Source organism: Manis javanica, chromosome 9 (assembly GCF_040802235.1).
Source record: "Manis javanica isolate MJ-LG chromosome 9, MJ_LKY, whole genome shotgun sequence".
Lineage (NCBI taxonomy): Eukaryota > Metazoa > Chordata > Mammalia > Pholidota > Manidae > Manis > Manis javanica.
Genome location: NC_133164.1, coordinates 73,055,785 through 73,076,107, shown reverse-complemented (window position 1 = coordinate 73,076,107; position 20,323 = coordinate 73,055,785). Strand labels below are relative to the sequence as shown.

At 37.7% G+C, this 20,323-nt stretch overlaps 1 protein-coding gene across 7 annotated transcripts in view; it reads left to right on the top strand.

Annotated features, from left to right (window-relative positions):
• The first annotated feature begins 901 nt into the window (after positions 1-901).
• Positions 902-20,323, top strand: part of LOC140843405 (bromodomain adjacent to zinc finger domain protein 2B-like) — a 29,538-nt gene continuing 10,116 nt past the window's right edge. For 5 of the 7 annotated variants that reach the window (XR_012121133.1, XR_012121137.1, XR_012121134.1 and 2 more), the window contains exons 1-2: positions 902-2,760; positions 12,882-13,021. The gene's annotated coding sequence lies outside the window, so the exon portion shown is untranslated. Of the gene's footprint in view, positions 2,761-4,787; positions 4,854-12,881; positions 13,022-20,323 lie in introns of all 7 variants that reach the window. The other 2 variants (XR_012121135.1, XR_012121136.1) reach the window with 2 other exon arrangements.

The following is a 20,323-nucleotide window of genomic DNA, read 5'->3' as shown; positions in this document are numbered from 1 at the left end:
TTGTTGGGTTTTGTGAGACTGCTGCTGTTTTCTTCAGTTTTTTCATTATTCTGAGAGTGTAATGGTGAGAGAAATCTTTTTGTATATTTATGTGTATATATATATATATACACATATGTATATGTATGTACACATATATATATGTATGTAGGCAAGAAGCACTAATGTTAGCCAAGGTGATGCACTTCCCCAGCAGTGAAGAGTTCCCCCGCCTCTGTGGGTTGAGTTTGCAAGAGCAGCATGGTTGCCTGGAGATTCCATGATGTCACAGTGGCGCCTCTGTCACAGAGACAGAATGTGTATGCTGAGAGGAGCAGCTGTGATTCTGGTGAGGTGGATGCTGACCAACTTGACAGTATCAGGGAAAATGGAATCCAGAGCCCAGTTACTGTGTGTTTCTTTTTATTTTGGTGTCACTACTGAAGAGTTAGATGGGCAACGTTACAGTTTCTAGACTTCCCCCACGGTGAAGTCTTCAGCATGTAGCCCGTGAGAGTCGCTGTCCATCAGCCCAGGAATATGCTGTAGAAGTGCTGCTGATCATCGCTGTGTTATTCTGCGTTCCCCATGCACGATGCCGGACACACTATGTTTGCCCCTCGTAGTGCCCCATTTTCCCTCTCGTCCCTCCCTTCTAACCCATCCTCCTCACTCACATTCCCTTTGGGAACCCATAGTCCATTCTTGAGGTTCGCTGAGTCGGCTACTGTCTTGTTCTGTCACTCCTTTTCTTTTTTCTGACACTCCACGGGTGAGTGAAATCAGTTGACACTTGTCTTTCTCTGCGTGACTTATTTCACTGAGCATAATACCCTGTACCTCCAACCATGCGGTTATACATGGTAGGATTTGTTTCTTCATATGGCAGAGTAATATTCCAGTTTTCATCCTCTGATGGACACTTACCTTGGCTATCGTGGATCCTGCTGTGATAGTCATTGGGGTGCACAGGTCCTTTTTAACCTGGGCTGCTGCATTCTAGTGTTTATTTTTGGATGGGTGGATGTATGAGTGTATGTAGTTAGTTTGTTGGTTAGTCACTTATTTATTTGTTATTTATTTATAAATTTATCCTTAGTCTTCAACCACGTGAGTCACATTTAGTCTACTAAACAGCCCCCGTCCATGAGATGCCCCCAGATACCTCTTTGCACTCACTGTCCATGATCATAGTAAGATGCTGTAGAATCCCTAGTTGTGTTCTCTGTGTTGTACAGCACTCCCCGTGGCCCCCTTCCAGTTTTTGCATGCCAATGGTAACAGGCACATTCTGCCCCGATTGCCCCATCTTATTCCTCCATTCCCACCTGTCCACCTCCATGCCTTTCCCTTTGGTAGCTCTTAGTCCCTTCTTGGGTTCTGTGAATCTGGGCTTCTTTTCTTCTTCACATGTCTCTTGGTTCTCCTCCTGCACAGGCCAGTGAAATCATTTGATATCTGGGTTTCTCCTCCTGCCTGCCTTATTTCACTGTGCATAATGGCCTCTCAATCATATCAATGTGTTTGCAAACGGTGGGAGTTGTTTTCACATGGCTGAGTCATATTCAATTGTTGACCTACTGATGGACACTGAGCTTGGCTCTTGTGAATAGTGCTGTGGTAATCATAGGGGTGCACATGTCGCTTCAAAACTAAGGGCAGCATTTTCTCATTCATTTATCATTCTTTTTTATTCACTTATTTATCTAGCATTAATCTACACTTACATGTGTGTCATTATGTTGAGTACTCTCCCCCCGTCACCAACGTAGCAAAGGGTGAGGGACTGGGAAGCATGGTAGCAGTCTGGTGAGGGGGCATTACGATTAGCTCACGTAATGTGGGGGGCAGTTCTTTGGGGAAGGCAGTGTATTGCAGAGAATACAAGCAGTGATTCTGTAGCATATTACTGTGCTGGTGAACAGTGAGTGTACTGGGGTATATGGGGGTGACTTGATGATCCGGGCACTCTAGCAACCTTAATGTTGCTTATATAATTGTAGATTGCTTACTGTGAATAGTGCTGTCATAAATCTAGGGGTGCAGATTTCTTTCTTCCGCCAGTATGCTGCATTTTTTGCATATGGTTGTATGTATGTATGTATGTATTCATCCATCCATGCATCCATTCATTCATTCATTCATTTATTATCTGTCTGTCTGTCTACCTGTGTATCTGTCTTTCTGTCATTAAAGCACAATTAGATTTGTAACATTATGTTTACTAGACTCCTCCCATCACGCCGGTGCCCCAAGATACCCCATTGCAGTCACTGTCCGTGAGCAAAGTAAGGTACTGTAGAATCCCTCCTTGTCTTCTCTGTGTTTTGCAGCCCTGCCTTTGACCCCCGTCCCAGTTTATAAATGCTTTTTCTCATGTGTCCTGAGTTCCCCCCTCCTTATTCCCTCCACTCACTCCAGTCTCTTTTCCTCTGTTAACTTTTAGTCCATTGTTGGGTTTTTTTAGACTGCTGCTGTTTTCTTCAGTTTTTTCATTATTCTGAGACTGTAATGATGAGAGAAATCTCTTTATATGTATATATGTAGGCAAGAAGCACTAATGTTCGCCAAGGTGATGCACTTCCCCACCAGTGAACAGTTCCCCTGCCTCTGTGGGTGGAGTTTGCAAGAGCAGCACGGTTGCCTGGAGATTCCATGATGTCACAGTGGTGCCTCTGTCACAGAGACAGAATGTGTATGCTGAGAGGAGCAGCTGTGATTCTTGTGAGGTGGATGCTGACCAACTTGACAGTATCAGGGAAAATGGAATCCAGAGCCCAGGTACTGTGTGTTTCTTTTTATTTTTTTGTCACTACTGAAGAGTTAGATGGCCAACGTTACAGTTCCTAGACTTCCCCCACTGTGAAGTCTTCAGCACGTAGCCCATGAGAGTCGCTGTCCATCAGCCCAGGAATATGCTGTAGAAGTGCTGCTGATCATCGCTGTGTTATTCTGCCTTCCCCGTGCACGCTGCCGGACACACTATATATATATATATATATGTGCTCATATAACGGCAGATTGCTTATTGTGAATAGTGCTGTCAGAAATCTAGGTGTGCAGATGTCTTTCTTAACTGGTATGCTGCATTTCTAAAGAAGAAATCCACATGGCCAACAGGCACATGAAAAGATGCTCCATATCGCTAATCGTCAGAGAATTGCAAATTAAAATCACAATGAGATATCACCTCACACCTGTAAGCATCACCATCATCAATAAGACAAACAACAACAAATGTTGGCAAGGTTGTGGAGAAAGGGGAACCCTCCTACACTGCTGGTGGGAATGTAAATTAGTTCAACGATTGTGGAAAGCTGTATGGAGTTTCCTCTGAATGCTCAAAATAGATATGCCATTTGACCCAGGAATTCCACTTCTAGGAATTTACCCTAAGAATGCAGCACTCCAGTTTGAAAAAGACAGATGCACCCCTCTGTTTATCACTGCACTGCTTACAATAGCCAAGGTATGGAAGCAACCTAAATGTCCATCAATAGATGAATTAATAAAGATGTGGTACATATACACAATAGAATTTTATGCAGCCATAAAAAAAAAACAGATCCTAGCATTCGCAACAACATGGATGGAGCTAGAGGGTATTATGTTCAGTGAAATAAGCCAGGCGGAGAAGGACAAGTACCAAATGATTTCACTCATATGTGGAGTATAAGATCAAAGGAAAACTGAAGGAACAAAACAGCAGCAGAATCACAGATCCCAAGAATGTACTTATAGTTACCAAAGGGAAAGGGACTTGGGGTGATGTGTGGTAAGGGAGGACTAAGGCTGGGGAAAAAGAAAGGGGGTATTACAATTAGTGTTTATAGTGGGGTGGGGGCACTGGGAGGGCTGTGCAACACAGAGAAGATAGGTAGTGATTTTACAGTATCTTACTACGCAGATGGACAGTGACTGTGAAAGGGTATGTCAGGGGGACTTGAAGGATGGAATCTAGTAAACATAATGTTCTTTCTGTAATTGTAGATTAACGATACCAAGAAAAAAAACAGAAATACCCCTTTTGGCATATTAAAAGAATTGATTAGATGTTACAACTTTGATTTTTAAATTTTGAAGTGATATGAGATGATCAAACTAAGCTGGTGCTGGTGCTTATTTTCGTACTGTGGCTTCAAGATGCCCCTATGGCCGATGGTACAGATTTTATGGCTTTAAATGGTGCATCACTTGATAGACATCAGTAAACAGCAGTGTCCCATTTCACTGGTATGGTATATGAACCATAGCTAGCTTAACCGAATTTGTGTAAAAGCTTTAAAAAAAACTTTCTAATTGGTGGTGACTTATTGGATTTATAAAATGACAGTGTAGTTGAAATAAATAAAACTCATTCTAAAACCATGAAGGGAAGTGATTATAAATAAGTTTCTGCCTGGTCTAAAAATTCAAGAGCAATACAACCTTTAGTTTAGTATGTATTTTTGGTTTTTCTAATAGCAGATGTAAGGTGACTGAGCTGTTACAGCCAACCATTATGCTTTTTGTTCTGCCAGCTTTTGAAGGAGCATCACAACTGACCATAAGTAAATGTTGTATGCTTCTGTTTACACTGTCTCCATGTTCATTGTTTTACCATTTTCCTTTTGATTGTTCTTGTATTTGCTTTCTAAACCTGAACTGAAACATGCACAGACTGGCCATTCTTGTCTTATATTTAGTATCTACTGTGACTCGTCTATAAATGCTGAAATGATATACTGAGTTTCATTTTGTTTTGTTTTTAGATTTGAAAATCAAAGTATTGACTATGGTTATTTTCCTAATTTTATCTGGCCTAATAGGAACGAGAGAGAAGGAGACAACATACAATGTTTATGAAAGCTCTGGAAGCTCGTAAAAAAGCAGAAGTCAGTGTATATTTCTAGGAAACTATTTAACCTGTCATAAATTAATATTTTCTTCCTCAAGCAGTGGCTCTTCAAAATGGAAATTTTTCAGAGTGTGGGTTTCTCATGATTTACTGGCTTTGATAATAAGCAAGCCAAAGGTTATAAATAATAACTGCTAGAACATAAAAGATATAGGAAGGATTCCAATGTAAATGTTAATTTTTTAGCTGAAATTTTAATCATCTTTTTTGAATGTAGTGAATGACATTCATTAACTAAAAGTACCTGTTTATTACCATAACCAGAGTTACAGCATGCCTAGAAAAGTCCTTTGTGTCCTGATTCAAATGATATATCCAATAAGGATCTAACATCCCAAATATATAAAGAACTCATAAGCCTCAGAACCAAAAAAATACAAATAACCTAGTTAAAAAGTAGGCAGAGTATCTGAATAGACATTTGTCCAAAGAAGAAATACAAATGGCCAACAGGCATATAAAAAGATGCTTCATATCACTAATCATCAGGGAAATTCAAAACAAAACCACAATGAGATATCACCTGACACCGGTCAGAATGGCCACTATCCAAAAGACAAGAAATAACAAGTAGTGACAAGGATGCTGAGAAAATGGAAACCCCACTACACCATTGGTGAATGTGTGAACTGGGGCAGCCACTGTGGAAAGCAGTATGAAGGGTCCTCAAAAAACTAAAAAGAGAAATACCATATTCTAGGAATTTACCTGAAGAGAACAAAATCTCTCTGATTCAAAAAGATATATGCATCCCAGTGTTTTATTGCCACATTATTTACAATAGCCAAGATATGGAAGCAACCAAAGTGTCCATTAATTAATGAACACATAAAGAAGTGGTACATATAAGCAACTGAATATTATGCAGACATAAAAAAGAAAGAAATCTGTGACACCATGGATGGATCTAGAGGGTATGACATGCAATGAAATAAGCCAGGTGAAGAAAGACAAATGGCATATTATTTCACTTATTTGTGGAGTATAAAAACAAAGCAAAACAGAAGGAACAAAATAGCAGTAGACTCACAGACGCAGAGAAGTGACTCATGGTTACAGAGAGGTGGGGTTAGAGGGGTGGGAAGTGGGAAGAGGAGGAGGATAAAGGGGCACAATAATTCTCCATTGCAATATAAGTTGGTCACAGGGATAGTAGTACAGCATGGAGAATATGGTCAGTGATTCTGTGACATGTTTGTACATGAATAGATAGTAGCCGCACTAGAGAGGGTGAGGATTTAATAAGGGTAACTGTTGAACCACTGTGTTGTACATTTGAAACCAATATAAGATTGTGTATCTTATATTGTGTATAGTACCTGTAGCACTCCATCCAGACATGCTAGGATTAAGTAGAAGGGGAGACCAAAGAGAATAGTAAGAATAAGACCATCTGAGGGAGTAAGTGCCCAGTTTGAGAGGTATGCAAAAGACCCAAAAGGTAGGACCTCCTCCACTGGTTTTTTATATGTGACCATGTGGCCTGGGAGGAAAGTGGGGAAAAACTGTTGAAGAGAGGCATGAAAGACCTGATTTGAGTAGAAGGTAGCAGCCGCAGGTTAAGTGAAGATAATTAAAATTGTCTCTAAGGAACGCATCAAAGCCCAAGCGTCCCTCTCATGGGAAAAGCATATGACCCTTTGCCGGAAAGAGTGAATCAGTCACAGTGCTTCCAGTAAAACCTGGAAAGGTCTATGAGAAACCAACACAGCTCTCTGCCTCTCCTGGCCTCTCTGTCCTCAGAAAAAAAGCATGAATAGTATAGAAAACTCATTCTTCAATCTGAAGTACTTAAAACTGTAAACCAAGTAGCAGAGAGAGTGATAAGGGAACTAAAGGAAAATTACCCCACCTGTATTGGAGCAGTACAAGTACCTACTAGGGCTGTGCACATCAGGCATAAGTAATCAGAAATGTCAAACCAACCATGCAAAATATAAAAGCAAAAGAAGTAAATACGTGCATATATACATAAAGTATAACTTAAGAACCTGATTCCTTGCTTTCATTCCTATTTTTCTCAGCTTTCCCTGCGCATTCTCTATAGAACAGCAAGGGTGATCTTTTCTGAAAGAAACCAGATTGCATCTTCACACTGTCCAGTGACTTCTTTGCAATTGTAACAAATTCACATTCCTCGCCATGTCATAACAGCCCCACATGCTCCAGCTTCTGCTTTCTACTCCGTCTTTACCTCATACAATTCGTCCCTTATTACTATATTCCAGTCATTTTGTATTTTTATTATTCCTGGACAAAGGGTCTTTACCTTGCTGTTCTTCCATCAAATACTCAAGAGGTTCAGTCATAACAAATGTTAACTTGTCAAAAGGGTCTTCCCAGAACACCTGATTTTGCCTTTTCTTATGACCTACCTCCCAAACTCCATTCCATCATTTTACTCATATATTCCTTGTTTGTGGTCTATCTCTTCCCAGAATGAAATATCTATAAGGCAGGAATCTTGTCTGTCTTATCTATCATGGTATCACCAGTGTCTGGATTAGAACCAAGTATATAATAGGTGCTTAGAAAATCAGAGTTGAGTGAAAGTATGAATGAATGAGCTGAGTGGCAAAGTGTGAAGAAAACAAAATCATGGCCCAGCTGCACTCACGCAAGCGGTGCTGTCCTGTGGCACAGCTCTGCGCCCTCGCGCCCTTGCACTCCAGCAGCCCCACTGGCTCCTGCTGGCGGAGGCTGCGGCCACTGGGACTGAAGACCATGGCAGAGAAGAGGCAGCTGTTTGTAGAAATGCGTGCTCAGAATTTTGATGTGATACGACTGTTAACTTATACAACAGTCTTATCACAAAACAACAGCATTGTACAAAAACAATGCAACCTCCATCTTGTTGATACCTGGAACATGATTGAATCCTTTGAGACAATGGTCTGAATATACTGGACCATACCACTGAGATGAGTGTGACCTGCCTTGAAACGGTCATCTCATCCATCTACTAGGAGATGAACAAGTGCCTGTCTTCAACTCACTATATTAATTTTAAAGGGTCATTGATACATCATCATAGTTCATAAATATTTTCCTAAGCGTAAGAAAGAATAGTCCTTAGCCTAGTGAATAAAAAAGGCTTATTGCCTAGTATAATTCAAATAATAGTGTGAAGTATATCTGCTTTCATTGTTGGAATTTTAGACTGGAAATTTAGACTAAGCACCATAAGTACCTCTAATCTCCTGTTTCATTTATACAGAATCTCAAACCATACCAGTCACAAATATATAAGCACTTTACTCATAATAACTAAATAATCAACCATAGTAATTGTAAAAGAGTCATTGGTATGCCTCCCCAAGGATCAATATACTACAAAGGTTGTTAAATATGCATCTATCACAGAATGACTGTGTCAGCACTTCAGGACGCAAAACCTTAAAATAGAAGAGAGTAGGTCAGACTTCAGAAGTCATCTAATAAATAATTGGAAAGCAGAAAAAAAGTATAACCCCTCCCAATTATTCAAGTCATGAGAATATTTTATGATCCTATATTTATATGAATCAGTGAAGAATAAAAATAAATGTAGGATTTTACATGTACAGTTTGGTTTAAGCAATCCTATTTTTCAGTTGAAGACAATGTACATATGCGACATGCTTGTATATTATACTAACACAATGTATTTATAATGTACTCAATCTCAGTGTTAAAGTTCAGTTGCCTTTAAAAACAAACGTGAAGTGATTTTATATTAACTATACAATAAAATGTTAAATATGTAACAGTTCATTTTGGAAAGAATTGTTACCGATTTAGGGTACTAAAGTATCTGACTCAAGATTATTAACAATTGTGATTTTAATTTAGAAAACATTTATGTAACAGTAGCTATTCTACGAAGTTTTTAAAGATATTTAATCTAAAGTAAGTATAGATTTTTGAGTAATTCTTTGGTGGATTTTTAAGAAAATATGACTGGAATATTATTAAATATACCTATAAAGTAAAATTTTTGTTAAAATGTAAAATATAAGGGTTTCTCAATCCTAGTTTCTTCATTTGTTAATTTTCATAATATTTTAATGTAATAGTGGGCCTTTTTAAAAATATTACCCTGATTGTTTTACCCATACTCAGCATCATTTTTACTCTCTATACTTGTCTCCTATAAATGGCTTATATTATTAATCTTATTTATACTTGCATTCTTCCTACACCCTGAGTTAAATCCATGTGTCTTAAATTATATTTATGTCTTTGAAATTTAAGTACAAGTTGCTGTCAAAAGAAATGTGTTCTCCTAATTACGCCCAGAACAGACACCTAAGAGACCCGGTAAAATCGTGAAATGCAAAAATATACGGGCATCTTCGCAACAGTGTCTCTTAAAAATAGCCTGTTTTGTAATCTCATAGAAGTTGTAAAACTTTACAGTAACAGGTCATTCTACTATATTCATGTTTGGTTTTTAAACTTTTATAATTCTAAAATAGAATAAGTTTACTTCATACATTCATTATTATACTGTAGATTTCTGGAAATACTTCCATTTTTTGCTTTTAGAGTCCCTAAAATAAACCTTTTCTGGGAGTAGAAAACTAGTTTTTAAGTTTTCACTCTGTCTATTTGGGGCTGTTTCATATAATCTAAATTTAAAGCATTGGCTATCAAAAGATGTTCCAACTTTGAAATCAAATTCAAATGACTTCTTAACTAATAAAAAGTAATATTTTATACAGAAAATTCCATTACTATAATTAAGATGATAAAAAAGGCATATTATTACAAATGACTTCGTTTCAGAAATCCAAATGTATTTCAAGAATTTCTACCTCTAGAAACTATGGGGGAGGTGAGGTGAATGCCAAAAAAAAATGGGAGGAGGCATAGTTATTTGCTTGTAATTATTTACAGTCAATCTAAAAATAAAAATAGTCAAGAGCTATATTTTGTAGTCATTTGAGGGAATTCTAAGTTATTGCCCTAACATTAACCAATATTAATTTAAAATATGTCTCAACATTCCTTTTATATCATGATAGGTTTAATTAGTTTTACCTCTGGTAGGTCAAAGGCCTATTGTGAACTAACCTTAAAAAATCAGAATGGTCCATTGTGAAATCTTTAATACTTGGCATAGCAACAAAATGTAATATAGAAATTAGATGTAGGATCAAGCATGGCAACTTAATTTGTCAAGAAAAGGTAAATGTATTGCTCTTTGAAGAAGTATACCAAGTCTGGAAGAGAGACTACTACACAGATTTCATCTTTAAATTTGGCATAAAGTAGCACTGCACCTTTAACTTTAGTTCTGGAAAAATTCTAGAGAGTATAAAGTCTGTTTAATTTTGATATGGGGGAGGTCTGTTTGCAAGCACATGAAATCATAATGCAATTAAAGTGGTTAAGAAATTGTTGAAATGTTGAAGTAGATGTGAGAAATATATTTCAGATACTTAAAAATTCCTAAATATAACCTGAGTATTATTAACAAATGTGTTAATCTCTGCTTTTGGATACAAGGTTTGTGTATAAATGAAAATTGAAAACATCAATTATGTTTGTCCATGATATAAAACATAAAAAGTAGAGAAAAGACTGTCTATTGAATATGTTCAATGACTACTAGTACAGGTGTTATGTATCTTTATGTGACGTTTGTAGAATTAATCATTAATTCATGCTTAAATAAGTTTTATATGCTAAAGCACACCAACTATGTCCATTACAGTCAGATGATAATTACTATAGTCAGAAATAAAAACAATATTTATACCAGTGGGTGAGGAATGTTGAAACAATACAGACTTGAGAGTCAGGGAAAAGGATAAAAAATCACTAAAAACTGTGCCTGGCAAATTGTACAGCTGGGAATTGAATAGGTGCATAAAGAACCAGGTGAACGGAAGATGACTGGTTAGCCAGAGACGGGTAAGATTCCTCAAGGGAGGAACAACCTAAGACAGGCACAGTCACAGGGGGGCCATCAGGTGAGAAATCGGGGAACAACAGTGGTGAAGCTTAGAACCTCACCCCCCCCCCCCGCTTTTTTGAGATAAAGCTTCTGCACCCATGGATGTTTTATTGCCCTTGTCTAGCTCGGATTAGCACATAGTCTACAGGCACACACATGATCATCTACAATTGCTCTCTTACAACACTAAACTATGTTTTCTACCTTTATCTTGCATCTACCTACCACTTCAGCATTTTATTAAAAATAATAATAATAATAAAGGGAGAAATGTGGGATCCACATATAAATCAAGTATAAAAATCAAACGAATATTCATATTTGACCTGATTGTTTATAGTTCATAATGCGTGATCAAAACTGAAAGTTTCTGTGATGAATGTCCTTGTACTGTTCACCATGTGAGAACTTATTCACTATGTAAGAATTTGTTCACCATGTAAGAACTTGTTCGTTATGCTTCAGAAGATTGGAGACTGACGAGAATTAGGCTTGAGATGGATTAATGATTGTGCATTCAGCATTGACCCCCCTATACAGAATTTTATTGTTGTTAACAACCATTTGATCAATAAATATGAGAGATGCCCTCTCAAAAAAAAAAAAAAAGAACCGGGTGAATAAATTAGTTCTTCTGACCTAAGTTCACAGTGACATGAGTAACATCAACTTTAAACAAATAATTGTCCCAGAGTGCAGTAAATTCTGTGTTATGTGGAAGCCCAAAAAAGAAATATTAAAGTCCCTGAGGTAGTTGTGGGAAGAGTAAAAAAAGAAAAGACTTATGTGTGGAGGAGGAGCTATGAATTCAAAGCAGGGCGGGGATGACATACACAAAGGTACAGCCTGATGACTGAGTAGGCCCCTTGGGGTGGGGAAGATGAAGGGGCAGTGGGAGTCAGTTTTTACCTTGTGTGTCCACCTGTCTCAGCTTTGTTGCTGCTTCTCCTTCTCTTTCTCCTCCTCCTCCATTTTCATCATCATCACATCATCATCCAAGCAGTGCCTCAAACTGTCACGCAGACTTTTCTCAACCCAGCTGTGTCAAACAGTGTGACTAGGGCATGGTGAATGCACTGAGAATAAGATGTGAGACAGACCTTGTGTGGGGCTAAATTGTGACTGTCTTTGTATGCCATTTGAAACTGGTTATTTGAGTCATCTTACACCAGAACAACAGGATTTGTATTAGTCCAATACAGTTCTTTAAAATTCACTAAATATGTTAGTGAATACTTTGACTAAATAATAAATTAAATTAGTGAATAAGTTCACTAAATTTACTGAATTTAGAGACACCATGTTTCCCTTGAAGTATCCGTATTAGTAAACAAAAATGGATGCCTGTCGCTAAGTATTAAGTATCCTACTAATTTCAAAGATTTCTTGGAAATCTCCATTTTATCCTAAAAATTGACCACACTCTTACCTTCTGTTCCATATTATAGCTGTTTTTTTTTAATTGGAAAAAGTACTGCATATCACTAGTTAAAAATGATGCCCAAGAATAGACATGCGCACACGCACAGAACACACAGTTGGCCTTTAAACAATGTGACATTAAGGAAACAGAACTCTGCATATAACACCTGACTCCCCAGAAACTTAACTACTTACAGTAGCCTACCACTGACTGGGAAGCCTTTCTGATAACATAAGCAGATCATCAACCATATTTTGTATGTTATATGTATTATATACTGAATTCTCACAATAAAGCTAGAGAAAAGAAAATGTTTTTTCAAATTGTTGCAGATCTCCGAAAAGTTGAGTGTATTTATTTTTTTAAACCTGCATATAAGTGGACTGATGCAGCTGAAGCCTGTGCTGTTCAAGGATCAACTGCACAAAAATATGTACAGACATAAGATTATTTTGAAACTCAAAGAGTGACAATACTGAAAAGCAAAATAAGTTAACTCTATGCAATCCTTAGTCTGTTGCTAAACCTGCTATCACAGCTCTGTTCATGTACATACACAGATCACTTTTTAAATTTAACTAAAGGTTTTTCAAATGTAATAATGGTTAAAGAGACTATGTGGACATGGTTTTCTTTTTAAGGGAAAAGAACGGTTGAAGCAAGAAAAAACATGATGAGAAAAGATTAAAGAAAGAGCATAAAGTAGAGCAATGAAGATTAGATAGAAATGGCAACAGAACTAAAGAAGTCTAATGAAGACATGTGCATAGCAGACCGAAAGGTAATTTATCATGTAAACCATTTCTTTAATAAATTTAATTTCTCCTGTGTTCTCACCTCATTCGCCCGCCGGAGCTGCCAGGATGAAAGGTTTCACTTTCAGCTGAGCAGTGGATTTCCAAGTCTACGTCAGTGTGCTTCTCCTGGATGTCCACCAATAAGTCTCTTGACCTGAGCTGGAAATGGAAGTTCTAAATATATAAGTGGAGTGCTTCAAATCTTTTTCATTGAAATAAAAACACTGTACAAATCTACAAGGGTGAATGATAAAAGTAGACAAGATTTCTGTGTTTCATTTGGTCCTTCCCAGATGTTTAGATACATAAAGATCTACCTTCTCCCCAAACCCCCTTAGATATTTAAATAAATCAGGATTTATAATCTGTAACCTCCTTCAGTGCTTTATACTCGTTAGCTAACTTTCATTGAGTATGTTGACTACTTTCCAGGCACTGTGCTAAGTGCTTTTATGTATGAATTCTCCCATTTAATCCTCACCACAATCCTGTAGAACAGGTATTTATGCCCATTTACAAGTGAGAAACTTTGACACAAAGGGTTAAGGAACTTGCCCAAGATGACACACCTTGAATCTAAACTCCAATCTGTTAAACTCCAGGGTCCATACTGTTTATCACCTTGAAAGCCAAGAAATGCATCCAGTCAGAGTACCTCATGTGATTTCTCTCCTGTTGTTTCCACAGACGTGTGATGTTGCTAAAATACGTAAAAGTAAAAATTTGGAAAGAGCGAGATAATCATGTTAACTGGCATGATTTACATACTTACCAGAAAAAATCAATTATGTTTGACTACAGTTAAGATGGTATTTCTAGAAAATCAATAATGCATATTATTTCTGTAATACTGTCAATAATACTATAGTCAATAGCATCTATATTATATGCCACATTCAACTGATAATACAAAGAATAATTGAGTGTCTCTTTACAGCTTTTTCTAAAGCACATAAAGCGAACAATATCCCAGTGGGGATTTAGTTATAATATTCTTACTTAGCACAAATGCTTTTAACTACAAATAAAAGTATAAATACTAGTTTTAGTAAAACTGGATGTTTAAGTTTTCTGAAGTCCAGGGAGGGTACATAGGTCAGTTGACACATTTAGTAGGCTCACAGTGAGAAATTTTAAAAATCCTAAATGACTTTTATTTTCCTTGAATTTGTTACTTCCGTTTAAATCCATATGCAATAAATCAAATATGGAAGTCCATCTTAAGCCTTACTTTTTTTTTTATTATCTCTTTTGTTTTTAGGTGTACACTTTGACTTTTTTTGGTATCATTAATCTACAATTACATGAAGAATATTGTCTTTACTAGGCTCCCCCCTTCACCAAGTCTCCCCCACATACCCCTTCACAGTTACTGTTCATCAGCATAGTAAGATGTTGTAAAATCACTACTTGTCTTCTCTGTGTTGTACAGCCCTCCCCGTGCCCCCATACTATACATGCTAATCGTAATACCCCCTTTCTTTTTCCCCACCCTTGTCCCTCCCTTCCCATCCATACTCCCCAGTCCCTTTCCCTTTGGTAACTGTTAGTCCATTCTTGGGTTCTGTGATTCTGCTGCTGTTTTGTTCTTTCAGGTTTGCTTTGTTCTTATATATAATCCACATATGTGTGAAATAATTTGGTGCTTGTCCTTCTCCGCCTGGCTTATTTCACTGAACATAATACCCTCTAGCTCCATCCATGTTGTTGCAAATGGTAGGATCTGTTTTTTTCTTATGGCTGAGTATTATTCCATTATGTCTATGTACCCCATATTCTTTACCCGTTCATCTACTGATGGACATTTAGGTTGCTTCCATACCTTGGCTATTGTAAGCAGTGCAGCCATAAACAATAGGGGTGCATCTGTCTTTTTCAAACTGGAGTGCTGCATTCTTAGGGTAAGTTCCTAGAAGTGGAATTCCTGGATCAAATGGTATTTCTATTTTGAGCATTTTGAGGAACCACCATACCGCTTTCCACAATGGTTGAACGAATCTACATTCCCACCAGCAGTGTAGGAGGGTTCCCCTTTCTCCACAACCTCGCCAACATTTGTTGTTTATCTTTTTGATCATGGCGATCCTTACTGGTGTGAGGTGATACCTCATTGTGGTTTTAATTTTCATTTATCTGATGACAAGCGATGTGGAGCATCTTTTCAGCTGTCTGTTTGGCCATCTGAATTTCTTCTTTGGAGAACTGTCTATTCAGCTCCTCTGCCCATTTTTTTATTTGATTATTTGCTTTCTGTTTGTTGAGGTGTGTGAGCTCTTTATATATTTTGGATGTCAACCCTTATTGGATCTGTCATTAATGAATATATTCTCCCATACTGTAGGATACCTTTTTGTTCTATTGATGGTGTCCTTTGCTGTACAGAAGCTTTTTAGCTTGGTACAGTCCCACTTGTTCATTTTTGCCTTTGTTTCCCTTGCCTGGGGAGATATGTTCATGAAAAAGTCACTCATGTTTATGTCCATGAGATTTTTGCCTATGTTTTTTTCTAAGAGTTTTATGGTTTCATGGCTTACATTCAGGTGTTTGATCCATTTCAAATTTACTTTTGTGTATGGTGAAAGACAGTGATCCAGTTTCATTCTCTTACATGTGGCTGTCCAGTTTTGCCAGCATCATCTGTTGAAGAGACTGTCATTTCCCCAATGTATGTCCATGGCTCCTTTATCATATATTAATTGGCCATATATGTTTGGGTTAATGTTTGGGGTGTCTATAATGTTCCAATGTTCTGTGGCTCTGTTACTTGTGCCAGTACCAAATTGTCTTGACTACTGTGGCTTTGTAGTAGAGCTTGAAGTTGGGGAGTGAGTCCGTCCCACTTTATTCTTCCTTCTCAGGATTGCTTTGGCAATTCAGGGTCTTTGGTGTTTCCGTATGAATTTTTGAACTATTTGTTCCAGTTCATTGAAAAGTGCTGTTGGTAATTTTATAGGGATTGCATCGAATCTGTATATTGCTTTGGGCAGGGTGGCCATTTTGACGATATTAATTCTTCCTAGCCAGGAGCATGGGATGAGTTTCCATTTGTTAGTGACCTCTTTAATTTCTCTTAAGAGTGTCTTGTAGTTTTCAGGGTATAGGTCTTTCACTTCCTTGGTTAGGTTTATTCCTAGGTATTTTATTCTTTTTGATGCTATTGTGAATGGTATTGTTTTCCTGATTTCCCTTTCTATTAGTTCATTGTTAGTGTATAGGAAAGCCACAGATTTCTGTGTATTAATTTTGTATCCTGCAACTTTGCTGAATTCTGATATTAGTTCTAGTAGTTTTGGAGTGTAGTCTAGGGTTTTTCATGTATAATAACATGTCATCTGCAAACAGTGATAGTTTGACTTCTTCTTTACCAATCTGGATTCTTCTATTTCTTTGTTTTGTCTAATTCCATGGCCAGGACCTCCAGTACTATGTTGAATAACACTGTTCAGTATGATGTTAGCTGTGGGTTTATCATATATGGCCTTAATTATGTTGAGGTACTTGCCCCCTATGCCCATTTTGTGGAGAGTTTTTATCAAGAATGCATGTTGAATTTTGTGGAATGCTTTTTCAGCATCTATGGAGATGATCATGTGGTTTTTGTCTTTCTTTTTGTTGACGTGGTGGATGATGTTGATGGATTTTCGAATGTTGTACCATCCTTGCATCCCTGGGATGAATCCCACTTGGTCATGGTGTGTGATCCTTTCAATGTATATTTGAATTCAGTTTGCTAATATTTTCTTGAGTATTTTTGCATCTATGTTCATCAGGGATATTGGTCTGTAAGTTTCTTTTTCGGTGGGGTGTTTGCCTGGTTTTAGTATTAGGGTGATGTTGGCTTCATTGGATGAGTTTGGAAGTATTCGCCCCTCTTCTATTTTTTGGAAAACTTTAAGGAGAATGGGTATTATGTCTTCTCTGTATGTCTGATAAAGTTCTGAGGTAAATCCATCTGGCCTGGGGGTTTTGTTCTTGGGTAGATTTTTGATTACTGCTTCAATTTCGTTGCTGGTAATTGGTCTGTTTAGATTTTCTGTTTCTTTCTGGGTCAGTCTTGGAAAGTTGTATTTTTCTAGGAATTTGTCCATTTCTCCTAGGTTTTCCAGCTTGCTAGCGTAAAGGTTTTCATAGTATTCTCTAATAGTTCTTTGTATTTCTGTGGGGTCCCTCGTGATTTTTCTTTTCTCGTTTCTGATTCTGTTGATGTGGGTTCACTCTCTTTTTCTCTTAATAAGTCTGGCTAGAGGCTTATCTATTTTGTTTATTTTCTCGAAGAACCAGCTCTTGGTTTCATTGATTTTTTTCTATTGTTTTATTCTTCTCAGCTTTATTTATTTCTTCTCTGATCTTTATTATGTCCCTCCCTCTGCTGACTGTAGGCCTCATTTGTTCTTCTTTTTCAAATTTCCATAATTGTGACATTAGACTATTCATTTGGGATTGTCCTTCCTTCTTTAAATATGCCTGGATTGCTATATACTTTCCTCTTAAGACTGCTTTCGCTGCGTCCCACAGAGGTTGGGGCGTTGTGTTGTCATTTGTTTCCATATATTGCTGGATCTCCATGTTAATTTGGTCATTGATCCACTGATTATTTAGGAGCATGTTGTCAAGCCTCCATGTGTTTGTGAGCCTTTTTGCTTTCTTTTTACAATTTATTTCTAGTTTTATACCTTTGTGGTCTGAAAAGTTGGCTGGTAGGATTTCAATCTTTTGGAACTTACTGAGGTTCTTTTTGTGGCCTAGTATGTGCTCTATTCTGGAGAATGTTCCATGTGCACTTGAGAAGAATGTGCATCCTGTTGCTTTTGGGTGTAGAGTTGTATCGATGTGTATATTAGGACCATCTGTTCTAGTTTGTTGTTCAGTGCCTCTGTGTCCTTACTTATTTTCTGTCTGGTGGATCTGTCCTTTGGAGTGAGTGGTGTGTTAAAGTCTCCCAAAATGAATGCATTGCATTCCATTTCTTCATTTAATTCTGGTAGTATTTGTTTCACATATATTGGTGCTCCTGTGTTGGGTGCATATGTGTTTATAATGGTTATATCCTCTTGTTGGACCGAGCCCTTTATCATTATGTAGTGTCCTTCTTTATCTCATTACTTTCTTTGCTTTGAAGTCTGTTCTATCTGATTCTAGTATTGCAACACCTGCTTTTTTCTTCCTGTTGTTTGCATGAAATATCTTTTTCCATCCCTTGACTTTTTATCTGCGCATGTCTTTGGGTTTGAGGTGAGTCTCTTGTAAGCAGCGTATAGATGGGCCTTGCTTTTTTATCCATTCTAGTACTCTGTGTCTTTTGATTGGTGCGTTCTGTCCATTTACATATAGGGTGATTATCAATAGCCATTGCAGGCTTTAGAATTGTGGTTACCAAAGGTTCAAGGTTGGCTTGTTTACTACCTTACTGTCTAACTTAACTCGCTTATTGAGCTGTTATAAACAGTCTGATGATTATTTCTCTCCCTTCTTATTCCTCCTCCTCCATTCTTCACATGTTTGGTGTTTTGTTCTGTGCTCTTTTTAGGGGTGCTTCCATCTAGAGCAGTACCTCTAAAAAACCCTGTAGAGGTGTTTTGTGGGAGGCAAATTCCCTCAACTTTTGCTTGTCTGGGAATTGTTAAATCCCTCCTTCATATTTAAGTGATAATCGTGCTGGATGCAGTATCCTTGGTTCAAGGCCCTTCTGTTTCATTGCATTATGTATATCATGCCATTCTCTTCTGGCCTGTAAAGTTTCTGTTGGGAAGTCTGATGATAGTCTGATGAGTTTTCCTTTGTAGCTGACCTTTTTTTCTCTCCCCTGCTGCCTTTAATACTCTGTCCTTGTCTTTGATCTTTGCCATTTTAATTATTATGTGTCTTGGTGTTGTCCTCTTTGGGTCCCTTCTGTTGGGAGTTCTGTGCACTTCCATAGTCTGAGCAACTGTTTCCTCTCCCAGTTTGGGGAAGTTCTCAGCAATTGCTTCTTCAAAGGCCCTTTCTTATCCCTTTTTCTCTCTCTTATTCTTCTGGTACCCCTATAATGCGGATATTGTTCCTTTTGTATTGGTCACACAGTTCTCTTAATATTGTTTCATTCCTGGAGATCCTTTTGTCTCTCTCTCTCTCTGCCTCAGCTTCTATGTGTTCCTGCTCTCTGGTTTCTATTCCTTCAATGGCATCTTGCATCTTATCCATTCTGCTTATAAATCCTTCCAGAGATTGTTTCACTTCTGAAATCTCCCTCTGGACATCATCCCTTAGCTCTTGTGTACTTCTCTGCAGCTCCATCAACATGTTGATGATTTTTATTTTGAATTCTTTTTCAGGAAGACTGGTTAGGTCTATCTCCTCAGAGGTTGTGGTTTTGGTCTTTATCAAATTCTTCTGCCTTTTCATGGCAATAGAGATAGTTTGCAGAGCTGGCCCAAGTGATGGCTGGGAGCACATCCCTTCTTGTTTGGTTTGTGGCCTTCCTCTCCTGGGAGAACAGCGACCTCTAGCGGCTTGTGCTTGGCAGCTGTGTGCAGATGGGGTTTCTGATTCTTGCCCGGCCACTATGGAGTTTAGCTCCACGGTTGCTGTGAGTGTGGCCTGCCTCAGTTATGCCTTACTTTTGTTAGCTTTGTTATATAAATTTTTTAAATCATATGGTATGTGTTTGTCTGATATGGTTTAAAAAGATGATCAGACTTAGATGGTTATCAAATGGAATATAAAAGGTTTGTATGTTATCAGATATTATCCATAGTTCTGTGTTTCCACACAGTATTTAGTAGAAAAGGTCATTGGTTAGTTGTTTCAGTAAGTGCAGGGTGGAGGAACATTGTTTAACAAAGACCAGTGAAATAGAAATATTTTAAAGTTCATATTTTAAAATCAAGATTTAAGATGCTATTAAATCTAATTCATGGACCTTATTACCTTATTTACTTCTTAAATATCCATGACAACTGGTACTACAGTTTAGTCGTTAAAATGTTCATATGTGAGCATACTTGAGAAGTAGCAAAAGAGGCCGCTTTCTAATTGTAGTATTGAAATTCAATATTAGTGTTTTGCTACAAGCCTAGAGACTATTAGTTGCAGTGTAACTGGGTTCTTGATAGGATCATGGGTTCTGGTCATGTGGACCAAATAATTTATCTGCATTAATTAGCCAAAGGTTGGTACCATTCTCCCATCAGCCCATAGATGCACGGTAGTTTCTAAGCTACCAACAAAGTGTGAATTATTAATCAGTCTCCATCATTAGAAGAAATTAGTACACATGCCCTACTTAGATGTCCATGTCCGAGTAATTT